Genomic DNA, 16183 nt, shown 5'->3' with positions numbered 1-16183 from the left:
TAAAGCATTAGATGCACGTGCTAAAAATGTCACTGCAGAGTTAAAGACACATCATGCATGTCCCCTAGTACCTGGAAGAACATTTTCCTGAACGAACGATGGTCCATTTCCTGAGTCTCCTTATCAAAATGATTAAAAGGATACTGCGGTGCTTCTTTTTACATAGGGGGGAGCTTTTTACTTTTAGTCCCAAGCACTTTGTGATGTGCCTTTGGGCCTAATGCTAATAATGGCATGACATGGTGGGGTTCATATCACTCACTGCCTATTTTTTACACAAGGCAAAATTGAGACACAGAGCCTTTCTCTGATTTGGCTGAAGTCATAGCTACTGCTAGTGACATGTTTCCCTGTCTTCCAGACCCACAATTTTTCTACAGCAACATGGTAGACACCTATTACCTACCCATCATCCATTCTCCCTTTCTTCTCACTAAGAGAGAACAACAAAGTGCCCAGCTAATAGTACTCACCTCTTCATATTTTCCTGCAGCCAGGTGTGGCCATGTGGACCTGTACTGGCCACGTGAAGTGTTTGAGAAAACAGTTTAAAGAATACAGCCTCAGCCCTCCCCTTCAGCCCTGTGACCCTTTCCTATCATTTTGACGGTAATGTAAACATAGGCGTCTGGAAGTCCAGCAGCTACCTTGGGACCATGAGGTGATAAACATTGGGACAGAATGCTAAGGAAGGATGGCAGAGGGAAATGATGAAAAGAGCCTAGCATCCTTATGGCATTGTGGAGCCACTACACCGACACAACATTGCCTATTCCTGCCTGCTTCTTGTTACAGTAAGCCATTTTTTGTCAGGTTAGCTGTTGCTAACAAACATGAGTCCTAATTTATCCAGAACACGGCATTTTCCTTCTGACTAGAGCACCCTTTTATTTCCTTGTCAATCAAATAGCTCCTGCTCTTCCTTTAAATCTCTGCTCAAGTTCTCCTACATCTGTGAGATCCTCCTAGAACTTACCAGAGTCATTGGGGCTCTCTCCTCTGGGCTTCTGCACTACCCTGGAGACATCGCCTGTATCACCACATTATATTGCGCATTTTTATGTCTCTTCTTCCCCAGGAAACACCTGCAAGAACAACAGTGAAACTTACAGCACCATACCTGCTGTTTGGTAGGTGCTCAATGGTATTTCATACAACTAATTGCTTCACTTGTGTGGTATCACCCATATTAATCCCTGCATTTTTGTTATCTTGTTGGAGATCTTTGGCCGAACTTTTAAATATTGATATTTTCCAGAGTCACCTACACGGCTCTCTTCTAATTTCCTTCCTGGAATTATCTCATTCTGCCTAATAGTTCATCAGGCGATGAAGGTGCTGATTCCTCCCAGCCCAGATTTCTACTTCAGAATTTTGGCTCTACTTTGGGGCACCGTCACGTTACAGCTCATGCTTGTATGATCCAGTGTTAGGAGCACTGTTCTGGAGCCCCTCTGCCAGGGTTCAAGTCCCAGCTCTTCCACTTATTAAATAAGTGACTTTGGGTTGGTTACTTAAACTCTCTGTGCCTCTATTTTCTTCTCTGTAAATGGGGAGTGTAGTCCTACCTATGTAGCTTTGTTGTGATGGTTAAAAGCCTCACTGTACACATGAAACACTTGGAACAGTGCCTGGCTCCTAGTAACTGCTGGTTATTGTACCTGTTGTCACCAGACAAGCCCACCTAGATGCCCCACAGACACTTCCCCTCAATACATCCATTCCCAACTCATCTCTTTCCTCCTAAACATAGAAGGCTGCTCACCTTCCTACATTGTCCATCTCAGGTAATCGTCTCTCTGGTCCCTCCCGGCCAAAAACCTACATTTAACACCACCTTCTCCTTACCCCCTCATCTATATTGAGAACAGTCTTGCAAATCGATGAGTATTCTTGAATCCATCTTCTTGTCATAGAACTAGTCGGGCACAAAGCATCCTGCCTTAAGCTATTGGGGTAGTTTCTAACTTGTGCCCCTACTCTGTTTTTATTCCCATTAAGTTCTTCTACCACAAGCACTTTGGCCACAATCACTTCTCCTTTGTGCAAATATGATCATGCCACTTCCTTAGTAAACCTCTTCATCATCTCCTCGTCACATCCAGGGTAATGATCGTCAAGCAGTGTTTCTTCCTCGCCTGTTCTCTGCTCACCTGTGCGGCCTCCCATCCTACCAGCTTCTCCACGAGGACAGCACTGTGGCCATCTGGAATTGTCTTCTCCTCCTCAGATCCACCATGTTAATTCATTCCTCCATGCCTTTGATGACATTATTCTTTTCACCTGCTATGCCCTTTTTTCTAACCTGCTCCCCTGCTCAATCTATAGGGCGGATTTCTACTCATTCTTCAAGTTTTAGTTTGGCTGTCACCATTTTTGTAGATTCCTCCCAGATTTCCCAAACAGATCTGGGAGCTCTTTTCTTTATGCCCGTATTACACCTTCAATCATGTTTGTCAAATTGCAAATATCATTGGTTGGTAACTGCTGACTTGCATGACTGTCTTCTCTAGACTATAAAAATCTTGTGAACCAAAACAAGGTTGTTTGGGGTCATCTTTATAGCTCTGGTACATAGCCCAGTGCCTGAAATTGTTGATACTTTATGAATAGTTATAGAATAAATAACTCTCTATTATAAGTAAAACTATTTGATTCACAGACACAAGCTGGAATGGACATCCTTATGTCTCATTATACTCCTTTTACCTTCACAAGGAAAGACCTAAAGTTCAGAGAGGGAGAGTGACTTGCCTAAAGTCACACAGTAAGTTAGTGAGAAAGCTAAGAACCCCGGGGTTCCTGATCCCTAATCACAAGTCCTTTCTGCTGTAATTCTATTTTAATAGATGATATTCTGGTAAAGATATAGGTTCAGTTGTATATATCAGAAATCTAAAATAATAAAGATTAAACAAGATAAAGTTAATTTCCCTCCCACAGTAGTCTGCCAAGTAGCAAGTCCAAGGCTGGTGTAGCTCCCCATGGTGACAGAGGCTTAGACTCTTTGCATCTTGTGGCTTCACCACCCCTCAGGTGTTGCCCTCAGCCTCATGGTACAAAATAGCTCACCTCTCCTCTGCATTCCAGTCATCAGGGAAGAGGGATATGAGGAAAGGCAAAATATACCTCTTCCCTTTAAAAGTGTGATCATAAATTACATATACCGCTTCTCTTTATGTAGAACTTAGTCATGTGACTGCACTTAGGTCCCAGGGGGACTGGAAAAATATTGTCAACTCCAGGTGACCCTGCGCCTAGCTAAAAATTAAAACTGTTTTTATTTGATACTAACAATAAATCAATTAAAAAGTCAGGGTTATTTAGTTGTTCTTTTTCATAGGTCATAAAACTAAGGCACTGAGATTTGTTAAGAATACTGGCTTTGATGTCAACAGATGTAGGTTTGAATCCTGGCTCTGCTGTTTACTAATTCCTGGATTGGGAACAAACTGTTTAACTTCTCTAAGTTTGTCTGATCAGGTGACATCTTCCTTCCTCATAGTGTCATTGTGAGGGCTAATTACATGAAAGAACTTGACACTGGTCCCTGGTACAGAGTCATCACTGCTCTTATGATGGGGCAAGCTCAAGGCCTTACCTGAAAGCAGCAGCCTCACCTGTCTGATTCAGCCCAGCACGGTGCCCTCACACCTAGCACAGTCCCCGATGTAGAGTAAGCCCTGAGTAAATATTTGTTGGAAGAATAAATTAAGTTAATGATTCAATTGGAACCTGGATGGCTTAAGCTCCATGCCCATGCTGTTTATATGCTTCTAGAAAGCCAGTCCCTGTGACGCTTCTCTGAAGATAAGCCACAAAACCCACATCAAATCTTTCTGGGTCAAGGAATGATGCCTCAAAACCATGTACCAGCCAGCAGCACCCGGAAGCTGGAGCAAGTGTGAGTGCTATGAGGCAGATTCACTGCCTTTCACCTGGGCTCTGACTGAGACAAAGAGCCTTTGAGAAATCATGTCCCTCACATTTCCCAGAATGGGGTGCCCTGACTTATCTCCCATAATCAGCAAAGCCACTGTGAACCCAGGACTGAAGCTGGCTGGCTGTCTACCCTAAATCCATTTGCATTTCCTCTTCTGAAGGAGTGGCATTCTCTGTGCCTTTTTTCATAAAGACCCTGTTCCCTCCCCTTATGAGTTTTCCAATTTGTAATCCTAGGATGGTCACACAGTATCATTCAGTTCCAGCCAATCCTTGCTTCCAAAATAAATCAGCAGCTGGTAACTGATGATAAAATCAAAATGTTTGTTCAGGAACAGGGATGGGCAGAAGGAGAGCAGCATCTTAAGAGAAAACAAGTGAGAAAAACATGCATTTGGCCTCAGAAGCTCTGCACTGAACTCTCACTCCACTCTACTATTCAGAGCTTGTAGTCTGAGTAAGTCACCTAAACTCTCAGAGCCTCATAGGTGCCGTCTGCATAATGGGGATGTGATACTCTTCTCACAGAGATGTTGTGAGATAAAGGAGCTGCTGCTTATGAAAATGCCTTGTAAACTCTTAGGTTCGGGGCAAATAAAGGAGTTTATTATCCTAAGAGAGCTAGAGATTTGGAAATACTGCATGCCCTGTGCCTTCCTTCTACCAACTATTTCTATGTATCTGAAGAAATTGACTTAAGAGGAATATCATTGTATTCATATATCTGAAAGGTTGTAGGAGAAATAAAGATTAAGTTGGTTCTGTTAACTCCAGAAATCAGACCCATGGCCTATGAGAAGAAACTCGAAACGTTGGTTTCTACTTAGAAAAAAAGGATAACTTCAAGAATGCCTAATGGTCAGAAGTGTAGATACCTGGAAGTACTGCTCTGGTAGGTAGATAGCCTTCTCTCACTGGGGACTCAGGCCATGGTCAGTACTGCTGGCAAGAATGTCACAGAATTCATGCCTCTCCTAGGGACATTGGCTCCAATCCGTTTATAGCCATCTTCATCTCCAATTCTGTTTTCATGATTCTAAGCATGACCAACACACAAACAAGGGGCACTTTGCTGCTTAGTTTGAAAGATTGACTTTTACCCCAATCCCACAGATCGACTTGCCAGATGCAGGCTATAACATACCATAAATGTGGTATGATTAAAAAAACAGGAACAAGAAATGAACAAAAATGATCAGGTGTACTTGCAAGAGAACAACTAGACCTTGAAGAAACCCAGAATATGTAGTATTTTTTTTAAATACCTCAGTGGAAAGATTAAAAAGAAGAATTGACGTGGTAAAAAAAATTTAGGGAAAAATCAGAGTCTTTTGGAATTGTAGGATATATCTCAAGAAATAATGCAGAATGTAAGCACAGAGATAAGTAAATGCAAATTACAAGGGAAATGTGAAGAGATACAGGTGAGAGATACATTTTATTTCATTTTTTAAATGATTGTGATTTTATTATTTTTTCCAGTTTTACTGAGATATAAGTGACATATAACAATGTGCAAGCTTAAAGTGTACAACGTAACAATTTCACATATGTATATATTGCAAAATGATTACCACATTAAGTTTAACATCCATCACTTCATGTAGTTACAAAATTCTTTTCCTGTGATAAAAACTTTTAAGATCTAACTCTTTTAGCAACTTTCAAATGTACAATACAGAATTGTTAACTATACTCACCATGCTGTACATTACATACCCAGAACTTATTTTTGGTAGCAATTTAAATTGGTACAGCTGCTGTAGAAAACAGTATGGAAGCCCCTCAGAAAATTAAAAATAGAGCTACCATGTGATCCAGCAATCCCACTTCTGGGCATATATCCAAAGAAAATGAAAATAGGATCTTTTTTTTTTTTTTTAATTTTATTTATTTATTTATTTATTTATTTATTTATTTATTTATTTATTTATTTATGGCTGTGTTGGGTCTTCGTTTCTGTGCGAGGGCTTTCTCTTGTGGCAAGCGGGGGCCACTCTTCATTGCGGTGCGCAGGCCTCTCACCATCGCAGCCTCTCTTGTTGTGGAGCACAGGCTCCAGACGCGCAGGCTCAGCAATTGTGGCTCACGGGCCTAGTCGTTCCATGGCATGCGGGATCTTCCCAGACCAGGGCTCGAACCCGTGTCCCCTGCATTGGCAGGCAGACTCTCAACCACTGCGCCACCAGGGAAGCCCGAAAATAGGATCTTGAAAAGATATCTGCACCTCCACGTTCAGTGCAACATTATTTACAATAGCCAAGACTTGGAAACAACCTAAGTGTCCATCAAGAGATGAATGGGAAAAAAAAAAAAACATATATATATATATATTCAACCATAAAAAAGAAGGAAATCCTACAATATGCAACAACATGGATGAAACTCGAGGGCATTATGCTAAGTAAAATAAGTCAGAGAAGGACAAATAGTGTATTACATCACTTATATGTGGAATCTAAAAATAAAAACTCATAGAAACAGAGAACCAGAGGTGGGGATGGGAGGAGGTTAGGGGAGTGGCTGCAGGTGATCAAACGATGGAAACTTCCAGGAATAAAAGACATTTTAATATATGTTTCTTCAAGGGTCAGAGGAGAAAATAGAGAGAATGGGGAAGAGGATAATTTGAAGGTTAAAAAACAAGATAGAACTAAAATGTTTGACGACAATGTTATACAAACAAGGAAAGAGTTGGTCAGATTTAAAATGTTCTAAGTTCCTTATAGTTTTCAGGAGGAGAGTAACTTTAACTTTAGACTTTATTAAGTGTGTATGTTAAAATTGCCGGGGTAGTTCTTAATAATAAAAATAGAATACATAACCTCCAAACACTGAAGGGGGAAAATATCATATGTGGGGGGGGAGGGAATGGTGCCTCGGTCATTAACGTAACATGAGCTTCAGCCTCCTGCTATGATGGTGACTTCCTCAGCACCACCCATCTTTTTCCTGCTCCTCACCTCCACATTCAGCTTAGAGCCTCCTTTCACATATGAGGTACCTCCACCTGCAGCTAACAAACCTGGGATCTGTTTATATCACATAACAAGAAGACTGTAGGTAGGTAATCCACAGCTGCAGTCATGGCTCCATGGTTCTTTCCATCTTTCTACTTTACTACATTGGCATTTCGTTTTGTTGTCTTACAATTGCAAGACTACTGATGAAATTTCAGAATCACATTGATGTTGAAGACAGGAAAAAGAACCATGGTAACTCCAGCATTATCTTCTTTTGGAAAAAAGCAAAAAATTCCCAGAAATTCAAGCAGAACTCGGCCAATGTCTAATTGGCTAGAACTAGTTGTCTGCCAAAACTGGCTTTTATTAGCTTGCAAGGGATGATTGTTAAATCTTTAGGGACTTTGCTTGCCAGTTCTTAATCATTGGTGGCTTGAAATCAACCATGTTGGAAGCCTTTACATCACAGAAATGGGCAAATGCTACACGTCATAATAGGGTTGCTGTCGTTATTGTTAAGAACGATGTCACAGACCAACCTTGGCTGCATGGGATGCTGGAAATAGGAATTATTTGCTGAGCGCGCTGCCTATCTTAACAGACAGGTCTGTTTGCAAAGAAAGTCAATGGATGTTTGAGAGGGAATGAGCAGGTCTGCTATCAAAGACTCTAAAAGATTTTTAAGTTATATTTTGTTAGGGCTTGATTTGTTAGAACATCTTCAGGGCATGTGGTTTCATTTGCCCAGTTGCCCAAGTCATAAAACAGGAGGAAAAAAAAATGTGTCAGTGAATTGGTGAAACATAGGATTGAGGGAGGAGTTTAGGGCACATGTGACTATAATGCCCTTGAGCCTCTGATTCTCTTTACACTATTTAGGGAAAACACCATCTTTCTGTAGTCTTTCTGAAGCACAGTTCAATGATCTGGACAAAGCAAGAGAAAGATATAGGGTCTCTTAAACAATGGTTTTATTTAGGGACAGTTCTCACCAGGCATCCAGATCTTAAACTCCAAAGAAAACCATCAAACAACCATCCAACTTTACAAATGCATGGATCCCTGGGAAGGATTTTTAGAAGACGAACAAAAGGAAGGCCAAATAAATTCCTGATTTGACAAAAACCAATCTAAACATCTTTTTAGACCTGAAGACCTTCAGGTGCAAACCCTCATCTGGTGATGGGCTCTTTGCAAAAGTGATTTCATTTCACTTATGCTGATGAATGACTGAAAAGTTTGGGAGATGGAGTACCAATGAGTGTTTTGTCTTAATGGATATAGATAAAAATCACCTCCAGGCATAAAAGACTAATTAAGAGGTGGGTAGATAGCCCCAAGGAGACAGATGAGGACTAAAGGATGCCTGACCCACTCAAATCACGCTAAGTTCCACCTGATTCCAGATTCTTTGAGATTGTCCTGTGTCTGTACATCTAGGTGAAGATACCCTGAGATATTTTTTGTTTGCTTTGTATTCTATCTCTTTGTTATGATAAGAGTTCCTCTAGAAGACCCATTTGTTCACATTTGATTTGCTCTCAGAACCAAGCTGTGGAACAGTTTGTGCTTAGTGGGAGCTCAGTAAATGTTCACTGCCTGACATTTCTCTTCCCACATAACAAGATGAAACCAGTGGGAAAGTGAGCCTTTCTTATCACCTAGTGTCCTTTGACTTTAAGTAGTAGGTGGAGAAGTTAGGATTTGAACCCAGATTTTCTGAAGCCAACTCCAATAGTCTTTCTCCTATGTAATGACACCCCCAATTGACAACTATATCTGCAAGCTTTTCTAAGAAGAACCATGGAACTCATAGAAGTGTGCACTCATGGAAACCAATTCTAGACCTAGTTATAGTCAAAAGAAAACAGAGATTAGCTGTCTAAAGTATCTCCATGACCAAAAGAAAAGAAGAAAGAAAAATCCAACATTCACTTGCATAGGATAAGATAAAGAAAATCTAGGATAAAAATTATCTAAGTTATAATTCACAATAATAATTCTTCAAAATTTCTTCTATTCTTTTTTTTCACACCCTACAATAGCTCTAGAGCAACACTATTCAAAAGAACTTACTGTGATGATGGAAATGTTCTATGTCTATGCTGTTCTATACAGTGGCCACTCACCACTCAAGACTGGTGGGCACTTGTACCATGACTACGACTGAAGATATGAATTTTGACTCCTATTTAACTTTACTTAATTTAAGTTGAAATTCTAGAGTTGAATATGTCTAGTGGCTACTAGATGGACATCACAGCTACAGAGGGCCTTACCCTTCATCCTCCAAGTTCTCACCTGCATCCAGCTGCCATATTTTTGCCGTCTCCCCTCCTCCACCAAGCTCGATTATGTAGATGATATGACCTCTCTGAAGTTTCATCCATTGCTCAAAATAAAGGAGAACCTGAACTCGACAGCAAACCTCTTCTTTCCCCAATCCCTCCAGTCTTCTCTTTCTCTTTACTCAGATTCCTGATTCTGCCCAGTATGTCTGGGTACCTCCAAGCAAACACAGAGTTCTCCTAAAGGGTGGGGAAAGAAGAAAAAGTTGAGTGAGAAAAGATAAATTCTCCTAAGTGAGGGGCAGGGGTGAGAAGGAAGCATGAAATGCTGGGAATTCTCAGAAATTCATAAACCATGTCTTATTACACTGCAGTGATAATAATGACCGCACACTGTACAGCATCAGGTGATTCAATTCTGCCACATACTCACTTTTTATTTGCATGGCGGAGAAGGTGGTTTCAAAAAACCCAGTGGGGGAAAAGAGTGTAAGCAGAGTGGGGAAAGCTGACACTGGGTCAATGAGCAGGCGAGCAGCCGGTCATTCATTGGGACCTGAATCCAAAGGCTGCTTCCAAAGGAAGCACAAAGGTCAGCGAGAGGTGATTCCGGGGCTGCGTGTGCTTTGGGTAAAGCGATCAGTTCATCCTGCTATGGCATTGTCCCTTTGGAAAACTTGGGGTCTTACATCTGTCCTAATTAGCCTAAATGGACACAGCTTCCAGCACACCTGCTCTGTGCTAAGCCTGGTAAGGGGAATAAGTTAGGTTAGAGACCACCAGGGGCGATGTCAGTGGTCCACTAGAGGGGGCGGTGCCATAAGCACTAATTCAATGCATAGCAGTACAGAGCGGGGGGGGGGGGGGGGGGGGGGCAGGGAGGACTGCCTAAAAGCTCAGGCAACCTGCTGTGGGTGCAAAGAGGTAGAGAGGTGATCTCCAAGGATGACACAGTCATTAGTATTAACAATAATACAACAGGATTCTGTGTCTTCTTTTTGCTTTTTAGTTTAACCTCAACTATCTTCTAAGGCCCTTTGTTTCTGATTATCTTGAGGTAGGGAAATCTGCTCTGTTCTGAGTCATAAGTGAAGAATTCAGAGGTCCAGGGTTCTTTTTGGAAGGAGGAGTTGCAGGGCAAAGAAAGAAGGGTGAGAGAATTTTGCAAGGCGGTGGTAAGTTGAGCAGTGTGAGGGGGCAGGATGGGGCAAGAAGAGGCCCCTGGTGGCATTAGGAAAAAATCCACTATGAGATTTTGAGTTGATGGCTCTTGACAGCTGCCCGTTGTTCCAAAGTCTCCAGTGAAATCCACATTATGCACACATGTATTCTTTCTATTTTCATCTTGTTTTGGAAAAAAGATAAATTTAATGACAAGGGGTGTGTCCTATATGCAGGTGAATTCTGGGAGTGGAAGAGAGAATAAAAGCGAATAAAAGAACAGCTGCAAAACTCCAAGAACTCAGAGGACCTTGGGAAAAGGATGAAAAGGTAAGTGACAGGGGAGGAAGCAGAGACCAAAGAGCTGATGTAAGTATCCAGCCGTAGAAGAGCTTCACCAGGATGCAAACCCGGGAGGGCACACGTTCCTCCACCTATGCTTTCGACAGACCCAGACACAGATGAGGGGCACTTCGGGCTGAGAAATGGGGTGAGACACCACCTCGCTTGTGCTGGCCGCTCACCACTGCCAGACACAGATGTTCTGGCTGTCACTCTGCAGGAGCTTTCCTGTTTATTATTTTTGTGTCTCCAGGCAGTGACATTCCTGTCAAATGGTGATGGTGTGTCAGGTCAGATTACTCCCAGGATGATGTGAAGAGACAAGCGCTGATGGAAGGTGCCACTTCCTCGCTCGGATGTGCACACTAGTCACCAGCAATTAATGCCACTCCATCGGCCCTGCCTTCCTACTGGAACAGACCTCAATGCGCTAGGAAGGCAGGGAGGAAGCAGTTTCCAGGGCTTTAAATTTATAGGCCACAAGTCTCTGTGCTAGTGGCAGCAATGATCAGAGAGTGAGGTACAGAAGAGCGAGAAGAAAGGGGTTTATCATTCTACTGTGGGCTGGGTACCATGTGGTTCACATGCCTTGTCTTAGTTTAGCACAGTGGCCAAGAGTCTGGCGTTTGGGTTGGGCAGACCTGATTTTGTATTCTGAGTCTGCCACTCATTCGTGGGCATAGCAAGTTACTTAAACTCTGTGAGCATCAGTTTCCTAAGTTGTAAAACTGGGATGGGAATAGCTACCTTACAGTTTTGTGTAGGACTAAATATAATCATTCATTTAGTCACCTAACAAATATTCAGAATATATATATATATATATATATATATATATATATTCCAACACCACCCCTACCCCCCACCACTGGGATATGACAGTAAAGAAAACAGATAAAATTCCCATCTTCATGAACCTTCTATTGATGGGAGACAGAATATAAATAGTTACAATGTCTATAATTTCTGGCACGTAGTAAACATTTGATAAATGGCATAATTCAATCTTTATATCACCCCTATGAAGCATTGTTAGTCCCAGAGAGGAGGTGGAAACTGTTTAAATAACTTGCTCAAGATTATGTAGCCAGATCTTTGCTCAATGAGGATCAGATTAGGGGATGGAAAGCAAGAAGGATGCATGTGCACACAAATGTCCCCCTGCTTTTCAAGTCAGCTGAAGCCATGACCTAGAGACAAACAAAGTGAGTTCCCAGAGAAGCATTCTCAAAGTGTTGGATCATCTTTGAGCATGTGGGTTGAACTAGCTCTTATTCCTAAAGGTGGCTAATGCCTCCCCTAGGTTGACCAGCCATCCCATTTTGCCTGAGACTAAGGGGTTTCCTAGGGTGGGGGACTTTCAGTGCTAAAATGAGGACAGTCCCAGGTAAACTGAGACAAGTTGGTCACTGTAGCTGAGACCAAGACCAGATTTTATTTCCTCACGTAGTGAGACTGGAGTGTTTCCAAAGGCAGAGATAAATAAGGAACACTGACAAACAGAAAATAGGTAGTAGAACCAGGCAGGGAAGGCAAGACGTCTGAGAAAGCCGCCTCCACTCTTGAGCTAAAGCTGCCAGTATCTGAGTCACCTTATTTTACCAATTTCTCTGTGGGATCCAGCTCCAAAACGTGTGGGCAATGAATAGTGACCACCTGGCTGAGCACCGTGTAACCATCTCAGTGAATGTAGATGGTTAGTCAATAACTGTTTAAATAAATGTACCTCTCGAGCTGTTTGCTATCTGTATCAATAATCCATCCTTGAGATAGGCTCAATTTTTTTAGAGTAACAGGCACTGCAAAACTGGAAAAAGTGCTGAACTTGGCATTTGACCTCCCAGCTATGCTTCTCATGAGTCAGTTGCCTTTGCCAAGTCATTTAATCTCTGTGAGTTTCAGAGTCCTCATTTGTAGAATGGAGATAAATTATTACCTCTCCTGTCATGATAATGGATTCACATGGAAACTGGGTTAAACAGTGTGTGTGCTTTCACTTCGCAGCTTTGAATTTCAGGTTCTAGGGTCTGCCAGGCTTAGGTCACCTCCCCTCATATCCAAGCCAAACTTTGATCCATAATTTTATTTCCATGATTTTCCTAAATTACATGATTATTCCCTGCCCCATTTCACTCTCCTTTTATTTCCTATCAAATGCAGTGCAAAACATTATCCAGGTATGACCTGCACATCACCGGCCCTCTATCTGCTTTTTAAATGTAATTTTAATTTCTGTTAAGGATGTACCGAATATTGTATGAGAAGTCAAATAGCTCTAAAAGGTTTATAATGACAAATAGCAGTTCTAGCTCCTGGCCTGCCCCTGCTCCCATCCTCATCTTCCCCATTCCCCAGAGGCAAGCATTTTCAACTGCTTGAGTTGTGTCTTTTAGAATAAAACTTCCTATCTCAAAATAATATACCTATATTGCAAAATCATCACCTCCCAGTTTTGGCCATCATATGTTGACTCCCCGCTATTAGAAGATGAGAATTTATCCTATGGTTATATTACCATTTCTGTGTAACCACATTCACAGCTGAGCCAGGTGGTATACTCCTACTCCATTTCCTGTCTTGTTTCATGCCCTGCCCCCCAACCTTGGAGTTAACAATTTATTTTTCATTCAGTTACATAATTTCCTGTGTCCCTATCACAAATCTCCAAAGCCCTATCACATTTGTAAATCTCCCTTCAGTATGCTCAAACACCCTGCATTTTTATCAGCTTCATCTTCTAAGAGGCATCATCATCTCAGGACACCTGCTCTCCTCTTGCTTCAGTCTCAGGGACCACCACAATCACCTTGGGAATCCACTTTTCCTCTCTCCTGTGTCGGTTCATCTGTTTCTTAGCTCCTATATCTTCTCTTTCTTCGCTCACTTCCTCATTTTGGTAGAACCCTTCTCCAGTAGCTTCCTGAGAAAGCATGCAGAGTAGGTATATCTTTAGAAGTTCGCATATCTAATAATGTATTATATGTGCATACTTCATTGATTCTTTGGGCTGAGTATAGAACTGAAGGTCGTTCAACATTGTTATAATCTCTTCAGAATTATAAAATGTTTCTTCGTCTTTTATCTTTTTTTTTTTTTTTTTTTTTGCTATTGTTGTGCAATCTGCTGTCATCCTGCTACTTTTTCTTTTGATTGTGACTTTTTTTTCTCTAGAAACTTTAAGGATCTTCTCTAGAGTTCTGAAATTCCACGTTAGTCTTTTTCATCCATTAGGCTGGGTATTCAGGGACCTTTTTGGTCTAGAAACTCATGTCCTGAGGTTCTGGAAACGTTCCTTTTTTTTTTAAAAGATAACTTTCCACTCTGTCTTCTGCATTCTCTCTCCCTAGAATTCCTATTAGTCTCCATTTCTCTCATTTCGATCTTTATTCTGAGATATTTACTCACATTGATCTTTCCTACTTGCTATTGAGTTTTTCATTTCTACTATCATATTTTTAATTTTGAAGAGTTCTGCTTGGTTCTCTGAAGGTTCCTTTTTATAGCATCTTGCTTTTGTTACATGAGTGTAGGATCTTTCCTTATCTGCCTGAGCATTCAATTTTCTTAGTTTTCTTGTTCTGAAAGCGTCTCTATTTTCTCCAAGTTACTGTTTTCATTTCATTTTTTCCTTTCCTTTCTTTTCTTTTCTTGTATGTCTCTATCTCTGGAAGCTTTCCTCAAATATCTGGATATATTTGGCTGTCTATTCACATCACGAGAGAGAGCATTAACAAGATGATTGGAAGCCCTGTGTGGGTGGGGTAAGGTTTAGTAAGGCTTATACCTTAGTATAAGCTGGGGAGCTTTACTATGAGGTAATCCATTTGACCATCTGTTATGAGAATTTCTAGTCAGAATTGTTACAATAAAATAAAATTGAGACAAGGCTTGAAAATCCCCCAAACAGATAAAACCACTTAAGCCACATAAGCAGAACAAAATCTAGCTTATTTCAAGAGCATAAGCTAAACCTAACTTAGGTTATTTCCTGTAAATGCCTCTGATAATCATAAACAAAACTGAAGTCATCTTCCTAAAATGGTACAAGATCATCACTTTTAGCCAGTCACCCGCTGTCTGGAAACACCCATGGTAACAACCTATCATTGTAAAGGTTAAACAACTTCCTCATTTTCATTTTATCAGCCATTTTCTTTCATTATCTCCAAGGTGGAGGCACCACTCTTCTGGAAGGGTAGGGGAATGGATGGGGTTTAACTCCTTTCATAGACTTTCAATCACTCCTTTATTTGCAGCCCCACATTCACCTCCATATTTACTTGGACCTGAGCCTGGTTCTGAGCCTATCTGAAGCCCTGCAATTGCTTTCACCACTGCTTCAGTTTAGCTTTCTTAGGTTCATCTGACTCCCTGTTCCCTAAAAGTGTTGTCTATTCTCTTTGTCTTTATAAGTTCAAGCTTTAAAACAAAGGACAAAAACTGGTGATGGAAGGAGCAGTAGTAAACATATGTGTTCAGTGAACCATCTTTACCCAGATGCCTTGTGAAGGTGGGAGTCTTAAACTGTGTGAGTGGCAAAGACCCAGGGCGGCTATTGGAGGAAGCAGAGAACAGCCTGCAGATAACGCCCCCCCCCCCCCCGCCCCGGAGAGACAGGTCACTCCTTATGGGAAAATCAATTCATAATCATCTTTTGTCTTATTTAAGCTCCAAAGGGACGCACGCTTCTTCCTGATGTTGATACCAACAGAAGAGGCAAGTGAGTATGCTTGCCAACAAAGGAGCATGAAACAGGAGGTTGCAAACACTTTTCTCCCATGTGGCAAAGGGGTGGTGCATCTCTGAGATGGGCAACCAGACCTGGGCACCCTGCTTAAAAATAATTGATAATAGCCACAGCCTGGGTGTCTTGTCTAAAATCCAGAAACAGTAAAAATTAAAATCAGATCAGTAAAATAGTATCTAGTAAGAGTTTATTGTTCACAAAAGAACAGTTCACAAACTGGGAGAATTCAAACCCAAAATTCGTATAAAGCTCAGAGGCACGACGTTACAGGAAGCTTATAATGTAAAAATGAGGAAGTTGTTTTAATAAATAATCTTTACAGGGATTGGTTATTACAATGGGGTTTCCAGACAGCGGGGGGATTGGTTAAAAGTTATTATCCTGTACTATTTTAAGAAGATGACAAGTTTTGTTTATGATTATCAGTGACATTTGTAAGAAATAACCTAAGTTAAGTTTAGCATATGTTCATGAAATAAGCTAAATTTAGTTCTGCTTGCATGGCCTAAATGGTTTTGTCTTCTTGGGAATATTCAAACCTGGTCTCCATTTTAACAGTCTCACCTGCTTCCCCTAAAAGGAAAAACATCACAAGGCAGCTTGGGGGAAGGGGGAAAGGGGTTCTCAGACTCCATGTAGGGAACTTTCTGGAGGGTCTCCAGTTTCAATTTTATTGAAAGTTATAGGTTTGAATTTCAAATGCACACACTTTAAGGAAATAGTTTGGTATCTCTGTGTCT

This window comes from Eubalaena glacialis, chromosome 11 (genome assembly GCF_028564815.1).
Source record: "Eubalaena glacialis isolate mEubGla1 chromosome 11, mEubGla1.1.hap2.+ XY, whole genome shotgun sequence".
Lineage (NCBI taxonomy): Eukaryota > Metazoa > Chordata > Mammalia > Artiodactyla > Balaenidae > Eubalaena > Eubalaena glacialis.
Note: the sequence above shows the minus strand (reverse complement) of the source record.